At 39.0% G+C, this 24644-nt stretch overlaps 1 protein-coding gene across 1 annotated transcript in view; it reads left to right on the top strand.

Annotated features, from left to right (window-relative positions):
• Window positions 1-24644, top strand: part of DDX10 (DEAD-box helicase 10) — a 169317-nt gene that overhangs the window by 121105 nt on the left and 23568 nt on the right. The window lies entirely within an intron of this gene.

Below are 24644 nucleotides of genomic sequence, written 5' to 3'. Positions count from 1 at the left end.
CTACTGTGGAAGGATACTGAGAAAGCATGAATGTGTGTGTTTGTATAAATATATAGAATGGATGGAAGTCATTTGGAATTGCAGCCTCTTTAATCTGTGTATAAAGTGAGTCACAATTTCAGCTGCAGTGCTGATGCCATTTTTCTTTCTCTGAGTGCCTGGCCGTGTTTGTAACTTTTTTGGGGGGTGTGGGGTGTCAAATCTCATAAACCTGTTTCTGCTGAACTTTTTCTTTAAACAGCAGATACTTACATTGAAGTTTATTCCTTCTCCTTGTTAGACCCACTAATAAAACCTCTGCTATCCTTTTCTTTGAATATAACTAATTTTCTGAAAGGCTGTTCTAGATTTTAGTATTGCTTGTGATAAACTGCAGTTTCATTCAGCTGCAGTGTTTTTTTCAGAATATGGACATAATAACGTGTGTCATTTCTCATGCTGCATCTCCTTACGTTACACATGAATAGTTACAGTTTGTTCCTGGCACTTAGGAAATAATCTTACTCCCTTTAGAAGATCAGTATTGATCTTTGTCCAATTCTTGCAAGCTGGCCTTGTGCTGGGTGGCTTAAGTATAGGAAGATGCTTCCTTCTGTAGTTCTGAAGAGGAAAGTAATTACAGTTGAAGATGAAAAGCCTAGTTATACTAAGTATTAAGTACAACTCTGTCTTCAGAGATGGCAAGCTGTGAGAGCTGTTGGCATCATGACTCCCCAATCAAGCAATAGAAATTTTCTGCATGTAATTGAATGTATAGAGATGCATGCTTTTTAATGCATTGAGCAAGCATTTTAGGAAAATTATGGAATGAATGATTAACAAACATCTTAATATAGGGAGAAAACATTGATCAAATCAGGCTGTATTGCATTCATAAATGCTGCTTGTTAATTTTGCCTCTTTTCTGGGGAATAAAAAAAAAACCCCAACCCAATGCCATGTTATTCAGCAGCTGGAAAAATAAACCCATTCATTTCGAAAGGATGTACTTGCTGGTGAACTCCTATTCTATTGTGTGACAGGCAAATGGATCTCTCTGTCCTGCTGGAAAATTAATGGAGTTGATGTCTGTTGAGGATTGATCTGTCCATGTGAGGGGTGTGTGTCCATAGGTTAAATGGAGAGCCTCAGCCCCAAAACTGCGTAAGATAAAACCACAGTTTGATGCACTTCTGTCCCTCTTCTGTGCACCATTTGCACTTGGAAAGCTGAGTTACTAGTCCTTATCTAGTGTGAGGTTGGCATATGCTTTCTGTGAGAGTACCGACTGCGCAAACGTGCTACTACTTTGACTTAATTTTATTGCTGAAGCGCTTAGCTCACTCACTCTCTTCAAGAAGGTGCAAGCCTCGGGAGCTGACATGTCTCCTTGATGAAAACTGTTGGGCTCTTTCTCTTATTTAGAGGCTTTTTTTTTTTTTTTACAGAGCTATGTGCAGCGAGTCCTGGGGTTCATTTCAGGGAAAATGCTTCCACTGGGAAAGGCTGCCAGCTTCGAGCTGGGCCATTCGTGCCTGGAAGTGGAAGGGAGCAGTAGACAGTAGATAAAGGTAGCAGTTTCCATCTGCTAGGTGTCTGAGGAATTAATTAAGAATACCTCCCTGCTTCACAGAATCTTGGAGATGAAGCCACAGTAGCTGAAGCTCTCCGTAGTCCTTGTGGGATATGACTGAAGCAGCTCCTATGAGACATGCAGGGGGGTAAAAATAAGGAGGAAATGGTGAAACACAGAAACCATTGAAACCAAATAGTTTAGGAAATATATGCTGCCTAAATCAAGAGTTCCAAAATGTTTGCATTCTCACTAGTGCTTTCAGAATATGGCTTGTGACCCACTTACTCTGCCATGCACAACTCCTTTGGCAATTAATAGCTTTTTCCTTCAAGAGAATTAAGGAGAACCAAAACAGCAGAAAAGGTATTTTTAGCTATCTTAACGCAGTTTAGCAGCTGGAGGAAAGGGCTAGATCAACAGTTATGAGCAGCCAGCTACTGCAAAGCAGCTGTGGTCATAATTTTTAGTCCACGTCTACCCGTTGTTTTATTAGCTGTGTCTCTCTTGCATTTTAAGCTCCTTAGGTTACAGAGTATTACGTATTATCTTTCAGCCCACCAGGTCTGACATGACCAAAATGGCAATTTACCACTCTAAATATTAAGTGATAATTACTACTTCTGGATCTCTGCTTTAGTGTAATTTAGTATAATTATTTAGTTGTCCTGTTGCTGGTTGTGCTCTGTGGCTGACTGGACAAAGCCTGGCATGTTATTCTCATGTACGCTGGTTTTCTACAAAATGAAAAGGAAATTTATTTGGAATGAAAATTTTATGGTTTACAGTTATTTATTTTCACCCTTTGAGACATATGCTTGTGGGATTTAATCTCAGTCTTAATTTAATCTTACATTGTTGGACTGCAAAACTCTTAGTTTAGGATTTTCTGTACTGCACACATTCATCCCTTTCCTGTGCTGGGAATCGTGACTTCCTGACATTTTTCACTTACTGTACATATAATTTTTTAACTCATGGCCTACCCTTTTTAGTAACAGCTTTTCTTCAGTTTTGGGAAGGAAGGGGAATATCTCCATTTTAAGTGGGTTTTTTTTTTTGCCCTTTTTTGTTTGTTTGTTTTTTTGGTTTGTGAGGTATTTTCCTTTCAGTTTTAATGCCTTGCACAATGGCAGTTTTTTGTCTCTGTGCCAATGAAATGGAAAGATCACAGGGCCTCCTGCTTTTTCTTCTGGAGCAATCGCTCACAGGAGCAATTGCAGAGAAGGTTTTGCTCAGCCTTCGCAGCAGGGCAGGCTTACTGCAACTGGAATTGGACAACCAGATTCTGGCACACTCTGCTGAATGTGCTTGAGCAGGGGATTAGATGAGTAGGTAGCTGCAGTGTTATTGACTCCACCTTGGATAAATTCCCATGCAATAAGTACACTGAGTAAGAAGTGAAGGCTCATAAAGAATACTTCAGAGAAAGTATTTATTGTAATTTATGTTCATTAATTAAATTTGAGTGCAAAAATCTGTGTAAAAAGATAAAAGAATTTTTTTCTTGTATTCCTGTTGCAGAATTGAAAACGTAGGTTTTGGGGGATATTTTTGCCATCAGATATGTAATTGTCTCCCAGTTCAGGAGAGTCTGGTGAGATACTTACAAATGGAGTGTTTTAAGATGACAAAAGCATGTATTTTTTCCTCACTCAATGCTTCTGAAATTGCAGTCCTCTAGCCCTCAAATGAATTTTGATACTGTTTACTTAACGATGGTCTAGAGAAAATTAGGCAACTGTGTTGTCTTTTGACCAAGAAATAAAGCATAGTGCAGAAGCAGCAGCTATATAGGCAGCTGCTCTGAAGCTGTAGCTTGTGGGGGGTTTACTTGGTGGAAACATCCCCTGTCCTCAAGCAGGACGTCCCTGCGCCATGCACAGCTCCGCTCTTGACTTCACTCTTTTACTTCTACTAATCTATCACATACTGATTTCTTAGTATACATAAAAGACTTATTCTCAGTTTCAGCCAGCATTTAAAGGTCATTGCTGTGCATGCAACTGTTAGCTGCAATGAAGCCGAACGAGATTTTATTTCTCTTTAGTGAGTTTAGTGTTTTACTATCCTGGTGCCTTAGAGCAGTATCAATGTGTTAAGAATTATGAAGTGAGGAAGGTTTTGGTTTCTTTTAAAGAAAATTATTTTAGTAGTAAAGGCACTTTCCAGGAGCAGCTGAATAGATCTGTGAGTTGGGGTGGGAATCAGAGCAGGAGTCAGGAGAAGGTGCGGTTTCCTGCCCTGGCACTGACATGCTTTGATTCTCAGCTATCAGCTCCCAACATCATGCATGAAATGATAACTAGCCTCTAAAAGAAGGCATCAGTATCTACTCAAATTAGTTCGAATAGCATCTGTAAGTAGTGCCAGGAGGTAAAAGTTGCTCAGTTGTGAAAGTTTGGGGCATCAATTCAGCCATAGGCAATCCTTTAGCAGTTCCAACACGCTGGCATGCAAAGCAAACCAGAAAAACCTGAGAAAGGGCTGACTAGCAGACCAGAGGCTGCTTATCCAAGGTCCTTAAGAAAAATGTAGCTTGCTGAAACGCTAAGGAAATCCAGCTTGAACACATACTCCTTAGTGAGAGGGTTTTCTGGTTTTGGAAAAGAATGAAGAGGACAAGTCATTGGAATAAAGTTGAGAATGGGGATTCTTATCAGGCAAGAAAACTGAACTCTTCTGAGAGAGACCCAAGTGCTCAGTTGTCAGGGGCACTTTTTCTTAGGAATGAATTCTTGCTGAATAATTTCAGGGCATTAAAGAAACAACAGCAACAGCAGGGTAATAAGTATGCTTTGACTTTTCGCATGTCCTCTCTTTCTCCCCTGCCCTCTGCCCAACATATTTTGGCATTCCTAGAGGAATTAGTACTTGTGTATTACATTTTACATATTTTTTAAAATACATTCATGATATCCTTAATATATATATAATTGAAGACATTCACAAAGTCACAATGAACTTAGGAATCTTTGTACTCTGTTATGGAGTTACGTGAGCACATCTACAAAATACACCTGAGTGAGCAGCAGGCACATGCTTAAAGATATGACAGATTTAGAATGTATAATCCTCAATATTGCATTCTGTTTTCTGCACCTTGTGCCATGCTCTATTGAGATTTTAACCAGGAAAAAAAACACTTAAACCCACAATTTTCTATTAATCGGATTTGAGATACACTTGCTGAACATAGCTCAGGAAATCTTAGTGTCAAAATTCAAACAGTAAAGGGATAGCGTCACATCTCTTGGGTGGCTATTGCTAGTAATCCACTGGGAGAAATATAATCTTTAAAATATGATGAAAATTTTGCATCCACTCTGTATTGTTCCTGTACTTACTGAAACTGACTTATATTACCCATCAGGGCTGATTCTGCCTTGAATTTCCTTTCCCTTGAGATCTAGCCCATGACCTGGTGTTCAGGGTGGAGGCTCCAGGTTCAATGTGGATATGAACAGTAATTTCAGTGAAAGGGGTTTATAGGAGTAAAGGAGGAATTTGGTCTGTGCCTCCTGTGAATACAGGTTTTCAAATCCCTTTGGTAAGTTTATCTCTGAGTGTTCTTGGGAAAGTCTCCTGGGATGCCCTGCATACTGATTGTTAATGGTGAAGGTACTTTGGTTCTGGATCACCTCTCATGACTTTGTCATTGATGGTGTTGAGGAGCATTTGCTTTAGCTTCATGCCGTTTCTGGAGCTGGAGCAGGGTTTCATGGCTAAATCCTTCTAGCAGAAGGTAGATCTGGAGCGTGTTCGTAAAGACTTAAGGAGAGGGTTATGTTGTCCTGATACAGCTTCAGGACAGGTTACACCTGTTTGATGGTTGCAAAGGACTTAAACTTGCTCTTCCTCAGTAATTAGTATCACTTCTGCAAACCACAAAGAACAGCAAAAAAAATGAAGCAGTGATACTTCTGTTCAGCTACAAAATCTTCCAGTATCTTGTGTGTGGAGCTTACAACTGAAGTTATTGTGTGAATTGGGTCCCTTCTTACTTAAAACAATTTAATTAACTTTAGTTTAGGAGTACCTCTGGTCTGTTATCTCATGTTCTGTATGCATACCCAAAAACTGTAAGTACCTTTACTTCCTCATTGCAAGTTTGCCTGTGTATTGTTTTGAATTTCCTTGAGAAGCTCTGTGGATAAACAAAGGAATTTGGAATGTCAGCATTTTAACTTATTAATATAGTAATTTCAAACAGGCTTCTTATGGCAGAATCATGATTTCAAATTCAGGTTGCTAAATGGAAAATAAATTGCTGATTCTGAACTACTTGTATTCTGAAATATTTTTAAAATCAATGTATCTTACAATATTTAATATCTGAAAATGGGTGTTATGTGCCTGTAAGGAAATGTTGCTTTTTTTTGCTTTCTGAAAATGTCAATAATTACAGTTAATATAGCACTTAAATTGCTTTCAGTAAAGTTCTGCTTTTTCTGCAACTAAGAATGTATATGATTAGCCCGATTTCTGTGTCATTCCTCTGAACAGGTAACAAGGAGGGATTCTGATGGATTAGTTGCCAATTATGCACACTTTTGTGAATCTTTCAATTGCAGCCACCAGCACACTGAAGATTTTAAATATATTTGTCAGGTTGGCCATTTAAACTATTTGGCCATAGTCATAGCAATTGAATTTTGTGAGTGTAATATTCACAACTGTTTGTAATCACATGTGGTATGTGATGGCAGTCTGCTGCTCTGCACACAGTAAGCTGGTGATTTACCTGTTGCTGAGGTGATTTCTTCATAGTCATGGCAGAAGCACAGATTACAGGGGCTGTGGACCTTGCACATGCCTCCTTATCCCCTGAAGGTCTGCTGGGAAGAAGTGGATGCACAGTGGATCAACACAAATGCATCTTCATTACAGTGTCTGACATTCCTATACTCTGTGCTTTGGTTTGTATTTGCTTTCAAATTTATGGTCAAGAGAAGAAACTTTTTTTTTTTTTTTCCTTAAAATGTTTTCTTATTTGGGGGAGTTGAAGTTCCAGGGGAGTTTTTGATGATAGATGTAATATTGGATTTGTAAAAGCAGGGGAGCAGGATTTGTGGTATGTTAGGGAGCACAAAGGTTAATTGTCTGACTTGATTGCAGATGGTCTTCTTAAATTTATAGGACAGTCACAAAGAAACTTCTCCAATAGGTAGGCTAAACTCCAGAAAGATTACAGTGTAATTCATTATTCTTTATGGAACTTTTGTTTCTAGAGTGTCCATGTAAATTTGATAGCATTGGAACAGGAGCTTTGGAGCCATCTTGGACTTCCACTGCTGAGCTTCAGAGTTTTCAACACATTAGACTAAAAAAATTTGTTTATTTCAGAATCAACAATATTTTGGCATATGGAGAAAAAAACCTTAGCATTTTCCTTATTAAAGACTTAGACTATCAACATTGCAAGTTTGCAAATTGAAATAAGTATGTCCCAACGTATATGCATTTCTGTCTTCTTCTTGAACTATGTGTGCTTTGTTGTAGTTTATTTAGATTGCATAGTTACAAATAACAGAAGTTGTGGGATTAAGGAGTGCTTTGGCACCATTCCGCCCAGGCTCTTGAATGGGCATCAGCAAATAACTGAGTGGCTACTTGAGTCACTCTCTGAGCTTCCCTTGATCAAGGGAGATAGCTATTAGTCCACTTCAGTTTTCGTCTTTGCCTGTCTCTGTGGAGTTTGGGAGCCAGATTCCACCATCAGTTTTTCCCTGCATATGGGAGTATGATGGAGTGCAGAGAAAACAAAATTAGAGCTCTGTTAGTCCTGCACAAATGCTTTTCTGAGGCTAATGATTAAGCCCCAGTAGCTAAGGTTATATACATTTTTCCATATGAATCCACATTTAATTAATTCAGGCAATGAATTTCAGTTCAGTGCATCTTGAAAAACAGTAGGTATGCAAGAAACCAGACAAGGAACTTCTTGCTCATGGCAAAGTACAGACACATGTATTCAAGGGTAAAGACCTTCCCACCTGACCTTCAGATTTCTATTTCAGCATTTACTGACTGTTTTCTTGCTAACTGTGTATTATCATGGTCTGTAAACTTAAATAGGGGAAGAAGAGCACACTGGGACTTGGCTTTGTGATCACTGTCTGTCAATACATAAGCATTTCATTTTTGAATATGCTCTCTTGTAAAGGTGGCACATGTACATTTTAAACATAACTAGCCACTTCAGTGTGGTTTGGAATTTATCAGTAAAATAGCATCATCTTCTCTTCTTGGCGTCCAAAATTTCTTCCATTTCTTCACTGATTTGACACCGTCCTCAACAGTCCCAGTCTGAGCAGAACACAAATGTTCACTTTGAGCCTGCCTGACTCTAGCCAAGAAGTAAGAAGCAATGTATGGTCCTGGAGCAGCACGTAACACCAGCTTGAAAAGAAGGGGAGTGGCTGGGGGAACATGGCTGTTCTAAAGTGTTGTAAACCATCCTCTAGGCAGTTTTATCTTAGCAAACAGACTCCTGTAAGAAGTTAATTGTAATGGTACTTTATTTGTTAATCTGATCTATACTACTAGTTAATAGTGTCTACTAACCAAAATTTGAAATTTCTTTCCCTCTGAAGTGCGAAATCTAAAGCTGCTACACTAAGCTCATTTGTTGTGTTCCATATATGCTTTGAGCAGCAAATCAAGTTACTAGTGTGGTGTTCTTGTTCTTTTTGCCTCTCCGAAGTCTTTTGATACCTTGACCAACACAGTGAAGCAGAATTGCCTGGAACTGAACTTTTGGACATCCTAACCCTCTCTTCTGCTTCTACCCTCAATCCTGAAAACATGAGAAACCCCAAACAAACCAGAAGTGACGACCTGAGGCTTGCAGCAGCTTTCACACAGACTTTTTATTTGGGAAGTGAAAATTCCTTCTGGATCAGTAGGTCTTCTTTGGTTCAGTTGTGAAAAGCATGTGTATTCACATGGCTGAATTCTGTCTATAAAATATTATGCAGATGGTTGCATTTCACAAGTTAGCTGTATCAGGCTATTCAAAATTGTTTATTTTGCATCTTCATTTGTTCTAGTATTACTCTGAGCCACTTCCCAGCTTTCCTTATGTGTTTGAAACGTTGTTTATAGACTTCAGATGCAGGGACTCTGCTGCATATCTCAGGTATGGGCTTTTTAAGAATTGAGTTAATTTCCTGATGAGCAGGGGTAATCTTTCAGATGTGTTTTGATGATACTGAGATGCTCATGCAGTAAGGAATCATAGTTAAATTAAGCAACTCTGTTTTTCAACGTCCCCCCGTTTATATGCTTGAAATGTGTTGCTTGCAGTATTGTACGTAGTCTGCTATAGCTACTCTCAGCAGTTGTAATTGCTACTAGTAATGAAAATTGATTCCGTTACTGTTACCTGCATTCTGACTGATAATGCTGCAGTTAACATCTTAAAATTCTTCTGATGGCTGTTTTTTCAGAGTACTCTGGGTTCTGCAGTCACCAGGATTCCAGCTGCTTTATGCTGAATCTTACATGAGCACTGAAAGAAGAGGAAAAAGCTCTTAATGACTCTCAATATATCGTTTTTTTCCCAGAGTTTTGAAAGATTGAGTCTTCTGTCAGAGTCCTCCTTTGCCAGATATACTCAGTCAGGAGCTGTGCAGTATTCCATGTTTTACCACAGCGTGCAGTGTTTGTAATAGGTTTTCTGTTCTTTTTCACTATCACCTTCATTGATAAACCAAACAGTTTGTTATTAGGAAATGCTAAACTAGTAACTGACATGGGTGGTTATTTAAGAGACTGCATGGGGGCATCTAGTAAGCCCTGTGCTTCCCTCAAATGAAGTCCCACTGTTCCTTCATTGTAGAGGCAGCTGGAGAAGATTCAGTCTCTGTTACTCCTTGCACACGTTTTATGTTCTCACAAAAACCTCTTTTAGTGAGAGAGCATCAGCAAGGGTTCAAAGCTAATTAATTGTACAAAAAGCCAGAATTAAAGTTGTCAGTGCTTGTCCCTTGCTGTATAAATATAGTGATGCAGATCAGGAGAGACGACTGTTTCACCCTAGCTGCTTGCCTGTACTCCCAGCTGAGCCAGATCCTCAACTCAGAGTCTGGTTAGTGTTTATTAAGGAGTGAAGAATACTGTACATTTTCCAGCTATTCAGTGCTTTCATTTGCTTATGGTGGGAGTGCCATCTGCTAGATAAATGGATTTAACATCCTTTGACAAACAAGTATACATAAACTGTGAGATGGACTTTTCCTATCATCCGTATTTCTATCATTTATTGATTTCTTTGATTATTTTTCCCCAAAACTTTTATGTCTTTTGGTTGTTTTCCCCAGAATACTCAGACTTTATTTTTTGCTAACATTTATTTGCAAAGAGGAGTTGGATCCAGGGAAAGCAAGTTCTTACCTGGACTAGAAATTGTGATATATAAATTGTCTTTTAAACTGTACTAGAACTAATAGGGACTCACATGATGCCTAGTTTATTTGTTGTTGTGTTGGGTTTATTTTTTTTTCTCTGTAGATCCAGAGAGTCTCAGTGTAGTAGTGGAACTGTGTGCTGTTCTCGTCACCCTCAGCTTAAAAAGCATGCAGTAAAAAGATGTCCAGAAAACATGAGGAAAAACTTAAAAAAAGCCTGATGTTGATAGAGAGAGAAGACAAGTGGGGGCAGATACAAAGACATTTCCTGACTGACTGAAGTAAGAGAGTACACCTCTCTATTCTTCATATGGAAAAGACACAGAAGTGCAATTCCTTCTGAAATCACATTATACTGCACTGCATGACACAGTGTGGATGTGGATGTGTGTCTCCCTGGGCAGATGCCACTGAAAGTTGTCAGAATGTGATTGTGAAGCTGGACACAGAGAACATGGAACTATAGGGTGCTGTTCTCAAAGCTTATGCTTATATGTTAAAATGTTAAATTGTTTTGTTCCAATTCCAATTAGAATTGGTCTGTTGATTTGCATACGCTTTGTTTGCCAGACGTTTGAGATTGGGCTTCTTAACTTTGTTCTTTTATTTCCTTAGAGTTATTTCTGTCTTTGTTACCATTGGGAAGTGCAGTTTGCTGTATTCTCAGCTGTTACAAACAGTGGAGAACTGCAACTTGTGTTATGAGTTGATGTTCAGTTGGGGTGACTGTGCACATGCTGAACTCTACACAAAGGTTTTGCAAAAGTGTATTGTGGTATTCCTACCCATCCTTTTTCATGATGCTTAAAATTCCTCAAGATCTGGAAATAGGTTTGCTCAGTGGTAACTCTTTAGATGCCCAGATGTTACTGGTGATTTCTGTTTCATAGCTAATCACAGTCTGCCTTGACATTTGCACAGTATTTGCCTATAGTCTCATTTCCTCTTTTGTGTTTGTGCAGTTTCTTCTTATTTTGTTTGGTATTTGATTTTTCCCTTGTCTTAGAACTTCCATTTTAGTGAGGATGGGAGAAATTAGTGTCTTCCCATGTGAGATTTTCTAAATTACTGCTGCAGACTTGAACTGTATCTACAGTAATTGAGAGATTTTTGTTCTCACATTGTTTTGCATTTGGTGCAATGGCTAGGAAGGGGACCTTGCAGTTACAAGGGGTTTTACTTGCTCTGGGCTTCTCTTGTGCAGAACTTTCTGACTGTTGCTTGTGTGATGGTAGATATCAAATATATCTAGCTGACCCTTTAGACTAATGAGAGGTCACCAAGTGTCCTTCTGTTTGTGACATGGGAGAAAAAAAATGGTTCCATAGTTTAAAAAATTGGTTACTGCACTTTCACAGTACATTGACAATGATCTTCCTCTTGCTCTGTGGAGAATACTTACAAATAAGTAAAATTGCCATGTAAGCAGTTGTGCAAAGCAAAGTTCCTGCTGATAGAAAGGTAGGTTAAGCATTTGTCAGTAAGGAGGAAAATCTCAATGAAAAGCTAAAAAGCATTTCTAATCCTGTTTTCTACTTGATTCTTTTATATGTAGTTATGTGAATAGCAACATAGCAGTTTTATGAAGTACTCTGTTAATGTATGGTCTTTAGTTTACTGTGGGAGGGTATTTCAGTACATTATATCAAAAGTCAGTTTTTCAAATGGATGTTCATAAGAATGAATTGATTTAAAAAATCAGCAGCATGTAATAGGATTAGGCTTAATTTATACTTGGCTTATACAAGTATATCACTCTCCTCTGTTCATTCTTGTTGGACTATCTGCCAAAGCTTTCAAAGAGAGAAATTGTGGGTGGACAGGGGATGGTGATTGATTAATTACAGTCACAGTCAACTTAGGTTTACATGATTTACATGAGTGGCTATTTGAGCTGAAAGCTCATAAAGATCATTAGGCTTCATTTTAAATCACAATCCGAATAGTCCATTTTCTTTGATTTGATAATTCATGAGCTGTTAAAAATGCCAAAGGTCATTAGCATTTTTTATTTCTCATCACCTAATATTTTAGCAAATCACATATCTACAAAAGTAGTACTTAGGGAATTATTACTGCTCAAGGTGATGCATAGAGTTTATGAAATTCATCCTTCGCAGCCACTTGTGTGGCAAAATTCTGTGAATAATACAAAAGGTAACTCACTTCTTTGCTTAATACTGTATTATTCTAGTTAAATTTTTAGAATTATTCATGTGCTATTATTGTCATATTTAACTTAGAAGAACTCTCAGGTTCACTGGTACTATTCTTCTGAAACCTGGTTAAAACTTGCCACAGTTTCTGTGGTGCTGTTATCCCTAGGAAGTTTTAACTGGAATGAAGTCTAGTTTGCCTTGATGAGAAGTGCACATGGAATCATTATCATGGAATCATGATCTGGTTTGGCCAGTGAGGTATTAAACAGGGATTGTGGTCTGAGCCCACAGGCCTGGGAAGTGGGTTTTCTCAAAGCAGAGGCTGTAGGTGAATGCATCTTTCCTAAAATTGTAATTTGTCACTTTGGTCAGAAGATACTTTATACTCCTAGAGCTTAGTTTTCAGTTCCCTATGCAACAGCAAGAAAAAAGTGAACAAGGAGATTGAATGATTACATGAATAACACATCTGTAGATGCTGATTAGTCTTAGCTGTACCTATTGCCTGCTTCTGTACAGCACTGGAAAATTGTGCTCAGGGCTTGGAATAACTGTTTTTGTTCTCTGTTACGGCTGCAATGAAGATAGTTTGTATAGAAGCAAAGATATCCTAAGAATTAATTTTGGTCTGTGCTTTCAGAGACGAGGTACTGTGGTAGGTGCTTAGTGCTACATAAGTGGTTGATTTAGCATTACCCTCAATTATTCTGTTCAGTTACTCTGTAAAAAAGCCCCGTAAGTTTTGGGTTCTTTCCAGATGAATTCTGTCCCCTCTGAGGTACGAACGTTTTATTGAATTGCTTTGCTTTGGAGTTTCAGTTAGGCGGTCAATCATGTGTTCATTGTGTCTGTTTTGGACAAATACACAATACTAGGTTCCCAGGTCAAGTCTGCTTTTCCTTCTTATTTATGGTAAAATATGAGCATGTTAACTATCAGTTTGCAGTATCTGAAAACATTTGCCAGCATGCTATCTTAGAAGGTTCTTTTGTATGGTTTTGCTGTAAGGAACACTTCTATTTACATATTAGGATTTCAGTAACATTAAATACTTTTGTTACTGACCATATCACTGAACAGTTGCCAAATACAAAGTTTATGTAGTGGTTCTGGCTATATCTTGGACCCACAAAGATTATTAGGAGCTTGCTAGTCACAGTTATGCAGATACTTCAGTATCTGCTTGCAGCATTCCTTCCTGAGCAGCACAGTGGCAAAGTTACTGTAATATTATTGTAGCATGCAGAAGTAAAGAGCAACATAGAGAAGTATGCTGTGGGGTTAGAGGTGAAACAAGTATTGGAAACTGGCTTCACTGAATTTAGGAACAATAAAAAAGAACCTTGTTGAACATTTTGGCACTTGTGCACCCTCCATTAACTTCCATCAGGACCTCATTAAAACCAAAATCTGGGTATGATGTGGACTGCCATGATAACAAGCATCATAAAAGTTCAAGTTGCATGTATGAGTAAAATAATATGGTATTGGTTATTGCAAGGGAACAACTTAAAAATTAAAATAGTAATTTTTCCTTCTTCTGTCTCCCTCCCTATAAACCATTATCAGTCTTGTAGACCTTGGAGAGACTCTAAATGTAATGGCTATTCAAGTGGAACTATCCACAAAGGAATTAGGAAACCACAACAGCAAAATTATAAGCAAGTTTAACAGAAATTCAGGAGCTTCACATGGTGGAACCAGAACTTTACAGTTTGGGACTCATTCTCTTGGCTGCAAGTTGATCAAACTGAGATATATGTTAGAGTTGACCTGATGTACGTTTTGGTGATTTCTGTAGAGCATCACTATTAATTTCTGCCTTTGAGAGCGATATGCAAGAGCAGAAGAAAGAAACTTTTCTTTCCAAACAAGAGAAGTAGTAAATGGAGGTTGTTTTGATATTTGCTGTTTTGTTTTGTCTTCACCCCCGTAGCTGGAGCAGGAAAAAATGGAATGCCCATTCTCCTTCTTTGTTGGGAAAGGGTAAAGGATCTGGACTTGTTCACTGTGGTGAAGAGCAGGCTCAGGGACAGTCTAATAGCATGCTTAAAGGGCAGTTACAGAGATAATGGAGTTAAGCTTTTTTTGCTAGCAGCAAATGATGTAAATTTGCCAAGAACTGTGACTTGAAAGTTTCAGAGTGGATGCTGGGGAAAATCGTGTTTACAGGTGAGGGGGTAATGCTGATCTGAAGTAGACTACCCGAGATGTTGAACATCCCTGCTTGCAGGTTTTTGAGACTTAGATGGACAAAACCTCAGCTGACCTGATCTAGTGTTTGTGATAGTACCACTCTGGGTGCAAAATTAGCCTGTGATCTCCAGGTATCTCTTTCCACCTACCTTTTCATCTTTTCCCTTAACAGCATACATGCTTTTTGTTCCTTCCTCCAATCGTTCTACTTCCAGAGTTAGACCTCGGAGATTTCAGTCAGTAGGAGGTGAGCAGATAGCAAGCAGTAGCTAAATCTGGCACTGAAAAAATGACGGTGCCACCTGCACTGTTCCTGCAGAGCGCATGTCTTTAGCACTGTCCTACTACATATGATATTTTCTTACTTTAAATAGTTGCATTTACCCCAGTGAAATTATACAAAACTTACATAAAAGTCTGTGGTGAGTTGACTGTAGCTGGATGTCAGGTGCCCATCAGAACCGCTCTTTCACTGCCCTCCTCAGATGGACAGGGGAGAGAAAATACAACTAAAGGCTTGTGGGTCGAGATAAGGACAGGGAGAGATCATTCAGCAATTACCATCACGGGCAATATAGACTCAACTTGGAAAAATTAGTTTAACTTATTACCAATCAAGTCATAGTAGGGTGATGAGAAAATAAAACCAATCTTAAAACACCTTCCTCCTATCCCTCCTTTCGTTCCAGCGTCAACTTCACAATGAAATTCTCTACCTCCTCTGCCAAAGGTGCAAGGGGACAGGGAATGGGGGTTGAGGTCAGTTCATCACATGTTGTTTCTGCCACTCCTTCCTCCTCGGGGGAGGGCTCCTCACACTCTTCCTCTGCTCCAGTGTAGGGTCCCTCACATAGAAGACAGTCCTGCATGAACTTCTCCAGCGTGAGTCCTTCCCATGGGCTGCAGTTCTTCACAAACTGCTCCAATGTGAGTCCCTTCCATGGCGTGCAGTCCTTCAGGATCAGACTGCTCCAACGTGGGCTCCTATCTCCACTGGTTCACAAGTTCTGCAGCAAACCTGCTCCAGCGTAGGCTTCTCTCTCTGTGGGACACAGGTCCTGTCATGAGCCTGCTCCAGCGAGGGCTTCACATAGGGGTCACAGCCTTCTTTGGGCATCCCCATGCTCTGGTGTTGGGTCCTCCCTAGGCTTCAGGGGCACACCCTGCCTCACCATGGGCTGGACCATGGGCTACAGAGCACCTCCTCCCCTCCTTCTGCACTGACTTCAATGTCTGCATGGTTGTTGCTGTCACATTTTTAGATACATTACCCCAGAGGTGCTGCCACCATTGCTGATGTGCTCAGCCTTGACCAGCATTGAGTCTGTCTTGGAACTGGCTGGCATTGGCTCTATTGCACATGGGGAAGGTTATGGCAGCTTCTCACAGAAGCCACTGCTGTAGCCCCCAGCTACCAAAACCTTGTCACACAAACCCAATGCAAGGTCCTAGTTGACAGACGTAAAGTAAGGAAACAGCTAAAATTAGAAGAGGTAAAAAATAGAGACAGGGAAGCTCTTTGAATGACGTTAAAAGCAGCAAATTTATCCTCGATTCTGCCAGTTCGCTCTGCTCTGCTTAGTAGGGCAGACTGTAGCTCAGAGTTCATCAAAATGAAAAAAGTGTCATGCTGAAAAACATGCATTTAACAGTTTATTGAAGTCTATAAAAAGTCATTGTCTTTAAAGTTGGTCGATATGGCCAGGGTGTCTTTAAAGTTGGTTGATATGGCCAGGGTGTTTGGGTCTGGCCCTTGGCAGAAGGGCCAGATCCATTGTGAGAGCCTCAAGAGAGAAAAATTATTTATGAACTTCAAAGATAATTTAGTTGGAAGCTTATCAGAAGCATGTAACTGTGTGATGCACTGAGTAACTGGTGAAGGGACTTTTGATGTCATAGCGTTACATCACAAAAAGGAATTTTCCAGCAAGTCTGGGGGGGAATTCTGTCGCATTCCCTCTTTTGCAGGTGAATGCAGAGTTCGTCAGAACTATGGCAGAAAAAACAGGTCCATGTATTTCATTTCTCTTTTACGGAGTTGATTATGGACACAGACCATGAATAAGCTTAGGGTCATACTTTGCAACGTGCTGCCTTCTCTGGGAATGTGTTTGTTCTTAAAAAAGGCTAAATAGCCATTGCTTTTTTCTGAGAGTGGTCTGTTTTAATTCCTATGGGATTAAAAGGTAGTCGGTGAGGAGTCTTTGCAAGTTCATGCTCTAATTTACTCTGTAGTGTATTTTAGTGTCTTCAGCCTCATAATTGGTAATGCCAGTGATACTGAAAACATTCAGAAAACATGTAAATGTTGAGAAAGAGAGATTTGTGCAGATAATATTAGTGACTTCTGATCAACCAACTAAAAAACCAATTCTGTTAATTAGCTCTGTTTAAAAAGGAGTTGACATAGTTTATTACTATAAAACCATGAGGTTTCCAGGTGCTGAAGAAAATCTGCTCTATTGTTTTTTCTGAGAGGCATTTGAAAGACAATTCCCTGTACAATTCATTAGGCATTGCATTTCAGAAACAGCCTTTGGTTGAAACTGCTCAGATTTTTACAGATTTGTGGTTTTACAGATTGCTAATTGCATTTGACTGTCAGACACTGAGTGAATTCAACTCCTAGGAAAAAAATGCGGTACTCGACCTCCATAACAGAGTCTCATTTGAAGAGTTAAATTGCAAAGATGAAGAAAATGCTGCTGCAAAGCTCATAGCAAATAGTCTGGAGGCTCTGGATATGGAGTGGCAGCTTCTGTAGTAACATATGAAGGAGAGGATAGAGGGTGGTGGGCTGTAACTTGATTGTTTTGCATGGAACTGGACTCTTCTGGACTCTTCCTTTGGAAGATGGTTCTTTGAAATTCTTCAATAATTCATAGCATTTGAAACAGTGGTACTTTATTATTGTTTGTGAAGCATCCTTATGAGTCATCTTTTCAAAGAATGCTTTCTAAAAGGCAGTGGGACAGATTACATAGCAGTATTCTTCATTATGACCAGGCAATATCAAACAGTTTGAGAAACAACTGGCTTTTTTTTTGTTTTTGTTTTTTTCTTTTTGGCTATTGCATATTGAATTTGCAAGTTTATTCATCTTCTGGTTACCTCCCTTCTTGTAGCTTACAGTGTTCTTTAAAATGAAAAATGCTGTCCTAACGTTCCATTGGAGTGAAGGTTCTGATACTATAGAAGCTCTTTAAATGCATTTTTGAAAAGAAAGAATATAGATTTTATTCTTTTTGTATATCTCATGGTAGACTTGAATTTTACAGAAACCAATAGTTAAGTAGTTGGACAGTAGCAGGCTGGGGTTTTGTTGGGTTTCGCATTGTGTTTGTTTTTTGTTGTTCTTTTTTTAATAAAAACTTTTTGTACAAATAATATTTTGGCTAGCTTAATACTAGTAGCACAGCTGGCACTGAACAAAAATGTTGGTTTCTTAGGTGAAAACGGTGTTAAAAAGTAATTGAAATAATTCATACCAATGACATCTGTTTCCATGGTCAAGGGTCAAGTGGTTAGGGAGGCTATCAAAAACTATCAGTAAAGTGCATTTTATGGAATCATGATGAGATACACAGGTTTGGCTTCTGTGATCAGGTCATTAAATTAGGGCTAAAATTTAAAGTTGTTTGTGTGTCTTTTATGTGAATAGATTTTAATATAATAATTATACAATTTAATGTTAATTTTGTTTGTGACTTCTTTCTGCTTTCTCTGGAAGCTGAAGTTGGAATATATTGCTGGTTACAGTTTAAAGTCTGTTTGATGTCTCTTGGGTCCATTTTGCTTTTGGGCTCAGGGTTTAACCAGTCATCAGATCTTTTATTTATTTGCTTTTTCCCTATGGTTCATTAGGGTTGAGAGTTTCTTTTTGTTTTGCTCTGTAATTAGAGGAACAGCATCCTCTGAAAAGATCCTTCTACAAATCTCTAGCTTTCACAGTAACTAGGGAAAATTTGCTTTCTGAAGCATTTTAAAATGTAACCAGTTGCCTCAGATTTTCTATACACTGTAATCTCAATTACTTGAAACCATACTCAGAGTAGCTGTTTTAATGTCTTGCTTTCTCCATTATATCTATTATCAGATGAGAAAAAAAGCTGAAATGATTAATCCCATGATTGGTTTTGTGTGTTGGTAGGTGATTTCCTGTTGATGTTGAAAACGTGAGCACTCTGGAAAGCACTCTGCAAACCCATCAGGTCTATGGAATAGCACTTTGTGGAAATAAAGAGAAAACATAGAAACATAGAATAGTTAGGGTTGGAAAGGACCTTAAGATCATCTAGTTCCAACCCCCCTGCCATGGGCAGGGACACCTCACACTAAACCATGTCACCCAAGGCTCTGTCCAACCCAGCCTTGAACACCACCAGGGATGGAGCATTCACAACCTCCCTGGGCAACCCATTCCAGTGTCTCACCACCCTAACAGGAAAGAACTTCTTCCTTATATCCAATCTAAACTTCCCCTGTTTAAGTTTTAGCCCATTACCCCTTGTCCTGTCACTACAGTCCCTAATGAAGAATCCATCCCCAGCATCGCTATAGGCCCCCTTCAGGTACTGGAAGGCTGCTATGAGGTCTCCACGCAGCCTTCTCTTCTCCAGGTTGAACAGCCCCAACTTCCTCAGCCTGTCTTCATATGGGAAGTGCTCCAGTCCCCTGGAGCATAATTGTAAAGCAAACGGCTTGATGCAAATGCATTTAGTTGGAGGTGTTGCTGTAGCCTCCAGTCATCCAAATGTTGTCCTGAGTATTTTTTTAATAAATTAGTCTTCTATTTGCATATGTCCTTATGGCAGCTCTAGTAATCAGAACTATACTGAAACAGTTGCATGCTGGCAATAGTTTTTCATGTATTTTTCTTGAATGGGAAATTCATAAAAACCCTACTTTATAGTGTACTTAGGGTACTGCAACATTATAAATGAAATGATATATCAACTGATTCTTGTGGCTACCTCTTCAGTGAGACACAGTGGACTTTTTATAATAGAAGTAGTAAAATATCTCAATTTATAGCCTTAAATCACAGGCGTATTAATAGGGGTGACTTAGAGTGTGATTTCAAACAAAAAGACCTTGGAAGCACAGGCTCTGTCAGATATTCCAGATGATTTAAGTAATTTGATTTTATAGTTTTCTTCTTATCAATCAGTAATGAAACTGAAATGAAGAAAGTGACCTTCTGATTTATTTTTTTGTTTTGTAAATTCAACACATTTGCAAATGCCCATCATTTGTCACATTGTTTATTTATTTCTAGGAATAGAACTGTTTTCTTTAAACAGGTCAGTGTAAATATTGCTTGCATCAAAGTTTCATTATGTTATGAAAATGGCCTATGTGTTTAGAAAGAAGGTGCTAAACTGGAACAGCTTGTGACAAAGCCATGAGAAATTTGTTCGATTCTAAAGATGCCTGAAAGTAACTGTGAAAAACTGCATACTCTACTAATTAGCATTTATAATTAGGATTTATTTTCAAAGCCTATACTTATTCAGGTAGTTAGCTAAGAACAATTGAGCTTAGTCTTCTTTTGAGCATCATCTAAGTTGGGATGAAAGGTAGGGCACTATAGTTAACCATTTTTTAAAAATCTAAGAGGCAAAACGGCACTGCTTGAATAGGCACAGATCAACTGGAGTTAAATTATTGGCTTCTCTGTGAGTTGTAACCTGGTGAGTGTGGTACATGCTGGAATACAAGTGCTTTGCCTTGACTAGATTTTGGAAGTTGTTTGAACATCTGATCAGCTGTGTTGTAATATCTGATCCTTGATATGTCCAGTTTAGCACTGAAAAATATCTTTGAGATCCTGAATCGCTGCAAGAAGCTACTCGTGTAACAAGTTAACAGCATTTAGATGTGTACAATCAGGATTAGCTTCATCTAGGAGAATATGGACTCATGACAGTCAGATTTTTTAACACGACTGTGCTTTATGCTCGTACTTAGAACAGATTAAAGGAAATACGCCTGTTTCCCCTGATCTAATCCTAGCTGGAAATTGGCTGCTTTCTGCTCGTAACTTATCTTGTGAATGTTGATTACTGATGGAGAGATGTCAGTTCATTTAAGAATGAGTTGGTAGATATTGAACTAATCTTGTGACGTAAAATTGCTGCTGACCCATCTCCAGAGGAGTGCTTGACTGTGCAGTGGTTTGAAGAAAGCTCACCTGTTGACTGAAGGTAACTGAAGCAGTTGCATATTCTTTATCATTGGACCACAGGCGATCACACCTTACTGTGGTTTTGGGCAACTTCAAATAGGGTTTGAGCATTCTATGAAAAGATAATTTGTTGAAAATGATGTTTGCATCCATTTGGAACAACTCCTGGAGAAATAAGCATGCCTGATTTAAATTAGAATGGATAATAAAGTTTTGTTTCTTATGCGTGAATTCATTGACATAATCAGTGTTTCAGCCCTTCCGGTGTAGTCTACTGTTCTTTCTTTTGTATACTTCTATTAAATATTATAGTTTCCTGACTACAGGAAAACATCGATTTGGTGTACCTATGCAAATGCTGTCTAAGTACTGATATATGACAGAGTAAGTCCCTGCTTTTATTAACAGACTAAACAGCAATTAGTTGAAATGAAAAGAATAGTACAACAGGTCATTAAAGCAACAAATAAATCTTGAAAATGTCATATACCAACATGCATTAATTTTGTTAAATGGACAAGAAAATAGTAAGGATAATTTTGTAGAGGTTAGTGGAATATTTGTTACACTGCAAAAGCATGAAAGGGCTCAGTATGTGTGCAGCTTGCTTTTTGTTAGCCAGTTATTTTTCATTGACATCTAAAAAATTCCTCTGGTCAATGTGCAGAGGAGGAGGGACTGTCAGGCTTCTGCATGGCATCTGGTGGGGGGCCAGTGTGCTGTTTATAGGCTATGATTTTTCAGACAGTTTGCATCTCACATGGCCTTCTCTCTCTCCAATGCTTGGTCTTATTCGTAGCAATCCCAGCCTGTGTGTGCATACCAACTTTGAGTAACTCCTGTTTAATGCTTTGTTTGTAAAAGTGAGAAAAAATAATGAGTGCTAAGTCTCTCTCAGAAATGTGTATGACCTGCTGGAAAACACTTTTGTAATATTCTTCTTTATGAATGGTATTGTAAATATATGTATTTGAATCACAATATCAGTAAGGTACAGCGAGCTGAACATTCACACAGGCTGATGCTGTTGCTGCACTCAGATCACCATTCGGTTAAAAAAAAGTCACCATCCTCTCAGTGCTGGAAAGGTTCCGGAATTAACTGCTTTCAACTATGTTTTGTACAAATGTGCCATGATGACTCTTATTTATTCCTCTAAGATGCCAGTTTTATCTACCTGTAGAAGTATTCTGTTCAGGCCATTTGTTTAGCTCTTACACCTTTTGAAGAAACCAGGGATTTAAGACTGATAAGATGAAATGTCTTTAGACTTATTACAGCATATGCAATATGGTGGTTCTGGCCATTCTACCTACATTGGAAAGAAAATAAAGTTCATAAATAAGGTACCTGTGTGTTTCTTATTTGTAATTGTAGGAAGTTACAAAAATTCTTTAAATGTGATATATCACGTGGCAAAATACAGAGAGATTAAGACTTCATCTGCTTAGTAGGGAGGGATCCTTGGTATCAAAGGACAGAAACTGTGTAATCCCAGGGTTAGTCTGATGCATCAGAGATGTCCAAGAATCTCTTTGCTTTAATTTTTGGTAATATACTTCCTGATGGAAAAGTAATCTATGAACTCTATCACCCAACAACCTCATTTATCAGCCTATTGTTACAGGAACCAGTATTTGGAAAGCTGAAAGATTGCCAGCAAGGTGGCTGAAGCCTTCAAAGAGGTTGAACATGTTCAGCAGTGGTGCCTCTTGATCACAACTATGAAGAGAAGTTGTGGAGCTTCGACTTGAATTTTGAAGTCCCTTTAAGAAAAGGCATTTACAAATAGCTATTTTATCTTTTTAGTTATGCATAATCTATAAAACACGCTTCTGTGCCTATGTAATAAAAATAGACTTAATACAAAAAGCAAGTTTAATTAAAACTCGTAACTGGAGATGTCAGCATCCTGATTGCAGGTCTGATTATACTTCTGTCTAAATTTAGTTCTATATTCTGAATTTCATGATGGATATTATGTAGTCAGTGCTTTGGGAAGTCATGCATAATGTAACAAGGATTTTCACTTAACAGTACCTTTAGCAAATGTTCTCTGTGCTAATACTGTATGCCAAGTAGAATGTGCTATAAGAAATGATTTATTTTCCATAGGTGTGGTGGGTTGGTCTCGGCTGCTGCCAGGTGCCCACCAAGCTGCTCTTTCACTGCCCTCCTCTGCAGGATGGAGGGGAGGTGGTAGTGGTGCAAAGAAAATAAGATGGAAAAAGCCTTGTGTCAGGTCAGGATAAAGGCGGTTTGATAAAACAAAATCAAAGGTTGTGCGCTGAAGCAAGGGAAAACAAAAGATTTCTTCTTACTACTTCCTGTCAGCAGGCAATGCCCAGCCACTTCCAAGGAAGCAGGGCTTCAGGATGCATAGTGGTTGCTCTGGAAGACAAACACTGCAGTAACAAATGCCCCCTTTCTTTCTCTTAGCTTTTATTGCTGAGCAGATGTCATATTGTGTGGAATATCCCTTTGGTCAGTTTGGGTCAGCTGTCTTGCCTGCATCCCCTCCCAAGATCTCACCCACCCCCAGCCTGCTGGTGCGGGGAATGCTGGAGGGACAGTCTTGATGCTGTGTGAGCACTGCTCAGCTGTAGCCAAAGCACTGGTGGGGTACCAACACCTTTCTAGCTACCAGTACAAAGCACAGTGCTATGAGGGCTGCTGTGGGGAAGTGAAAATTAACTCCATCTCAGCCAGACCCAGTACAATCTGTTGTTGAATTTTAGCCTCAAAATTTTGAAACTTCAAGAACTTAAAAAGGAATCATAACCCTTTTAAGTTACATGTGTGAAAAGATAGGTTTATGGATGCAATCAAATCACAACTGTATTTATTGATCAGGTGGCACTACTGAAGCAGAAATAATTTTAGTGGCTCCATGAAGCTGAAATCCTAAAATTGTCAGTTTGCAAGGAGTCCCAAAAAAAGCAAAAATAATCTTTTCAAAATAAAATGTTACCTTGCAAAGATATGTGACTTATGTTAAGAGGACCAGGCACTTTGGGCCCACAGTTTCTCAGATGAAGCAATACTACTATGTCTCTAAAATTATAATCATGTTTAAGATTGTTTCAGAGTCACAATTCTTTTTTATTTGTCTTTGTTTAACCTAACAGATTAGAAAAGGTTTCTAAACAAACAAGACAGGCTGAGAAAGTTGGGGCTGTTCAGCCTGGAGAAGGCTGCGTGGAAACGTCATAGCAGCCTTCCAGTATCTGAAGGGGGCCTATAGGGATGCTGGCGAGGGACTCTTCATTAGGGGCTGTAGTGACAGGACAAGAGGCAATGGGTTAAAACTTAAACAGGGGAAGTTTAGATTGGATATAAGGAAGAAGTTCTTTCCTGTTAGGGTGGTGAGGCACTGGAATGGGTTGCCCAGGGAGGTTGTGAATGCTCCATCCCTGGCAGTGTTCAAGGCCAGTCTGGACAAAGCCTTGGATGAGATGGTTTAGTGTGAGTTGTCTCTGCCCATGGCAGGGGGTTGGAACTGTATGATCTTAAGGTCCTTTCCAACCCTAACTATTCTATGATTCTATGAAACAGGATTGGTTTTCGTCTATAATTTTAAGTATTAGACAGGTCAAGAACTGAAGAATTATGTAAATCTAAATATGTAAATGTAAATCATTGAATGGAAGCTAGTGGAGAAAGCAGCAATTGAGTATGATTTCTGTGAATGGGGTATGTTATAGTTGCTGCCTTTCCATTTTTGTTAAGACTGAAATTGTAAACACCAGTAACTGCTAATTGGTCCTTTATTTAGCTTTGTAGGTTCTAAGACCCAAATAAATCTTGAGGATTAGTCTCCAGGAGGTCGTAATGTGGCCATAGGAAATCCTGTATTGTCCCTTCAGAAGTTTCGGTAATATTTTTAAATGTTTGCCTGTGGTAAAGCACTTTTATCAATCTGAGTTTGGCTGGGATATTTTTTTCCTTAAGAAGTAGTGATTTGCCCCAAAACCAGAATCTGTGGGCTGAAGTGTCATCCTGCAGTCTCATGCATTGAGTGGATTATTGTTGGAATCCCATAGGGACCTCAGGGATGCAGTAAAAAGCATGTGTGCTTCAGCAGCTTGCTAGAAGTGCATTGCTTAGCACACTAAAGCATGTACCTGTGAGTTTGGTGT

Source organism: Lathamus discolor, chromosome 4, assembly GCF_037157495.1.
Source record: "Lathamus discolor isolate bLatDis1 chromosome 4, bLatDis1.hap1, whole genome shotgun sequence".
NCBI lineage: Eukaryota > Metazoa > Chordata > Aves > Psittaciformes > Psittacidae > Lathamus > Lathamus discolor.
Note: the sequence above shows the minus strand (reverse complement) of the source record. Positions and strands in the feature narration are given on the sequence as shown.